This window comes from Condylura cristata, unplaced genomic scaffold, assembly GCF_000260355.1.
Source record: "Condylura cristata isolate star-nosed mole 26May11 unplaced genomic scaffold, ConCri1.0 scaffold00014, whole genome shotgun sequence".
Lineage (NCBI taxonomy): Eukaryota > Metazoa > Chordata > Mammalia > Eulipotyphla > Talpidae > Condylura > Condylura cristata.
The window spans coordinates 7,259,082-7,259,999 of record NW_004567115.1 but is presented as its reverse complement, the minus strand read 5'-3'; the positions used below and the strand labels follow the sequence as shown (position 1 = coordinate 7,259,999).

At 33.4% G+C, this 918-nt stretch overlaps 1 protein-coding gene across 6 annotated transcripts in view; it reads left to right on the top strand.

Annotated features, from left to right (window-relative positions):
• RASA2 (RAS p21 protein activator 2) overlaps positions 1–918 on the top strand; it is a 106,401-nt gene that overhangs the window by 67,860 nt on the left and 37,623 nt on the right. The gene's annotated exons all lie outside the window — the stretch shown is intronic.

The window sequence follows — 918 nt, the reverse complement described above, 5'->3', positions numbered from 1 at the left end:
AAAAAAAAAAACTAAATCTTAACCCTAAGGAGAAATTACATTAAGATTTTTTTATGTAAGAGTTGCTCAAGTAAGAAGAGGCATGGTCACAAATCAACATTTACATTTCAAAATTCTCTTAATGGTAATGGTAACTGTGGACATTTGAGAAGCAAAGGATTTATTGTAGGGAATCAGCTATTTATGGGATCTAAGCAATAAACTCCTTCACCACACCCCACTGAAATGCATTATGGATAGCTCTAATGTTATTTTCTAAATGTCTAGAGTTTAGATGTTGTTGAGCTAATTCAGTTAATACACTTTTCTAGAGTGCTGGTTACTCACTGATTGCTACAATATTGTTTTACCTTTTCATGACTCTACAAGTGACGTTAAATTGACATTGAACTTACTGTATCAGATATTAGATTGATGTTAATTTCCCGAACAGAATCACTGTAAAACTTGTTTTTTTCTGTCTATAATACTTAAAAGCATGTATATTCTACCCCTTCCTGTAGGTTATCCAATGGCCCATTGTCATGCTAGACTTGGGTTTCAGCTTTTCATTTGTACTTATAGTCCCATTTTTTAGAACTCTGAAACTGAGTGTTTGTCACTAGTCTCATTTGTCTTTAAATGAGGCTGCCTCTCCTGATTGGCCCCTCAGATATTCACTTTCTACTCAGATGTCCTCAAGCAGTTATCCTACCTAGTAGACTGATTTTTTTTTAGACTCTCAAAATTTTTATTTTATTATCCCTTGCAAATACAAATGTAAGGGTATAGCAAAATTTAGTCACAATGACAAATTGATGAACATTTGAGGCCTTTCACCCTCCCACACACATTCTCATGACACACACATTCTTACTCTCGAGTGTCTTTTCCATCTTTGAAAAAGAAGCATAAGTTGTTTTTTTTTTTTTTTAAAGA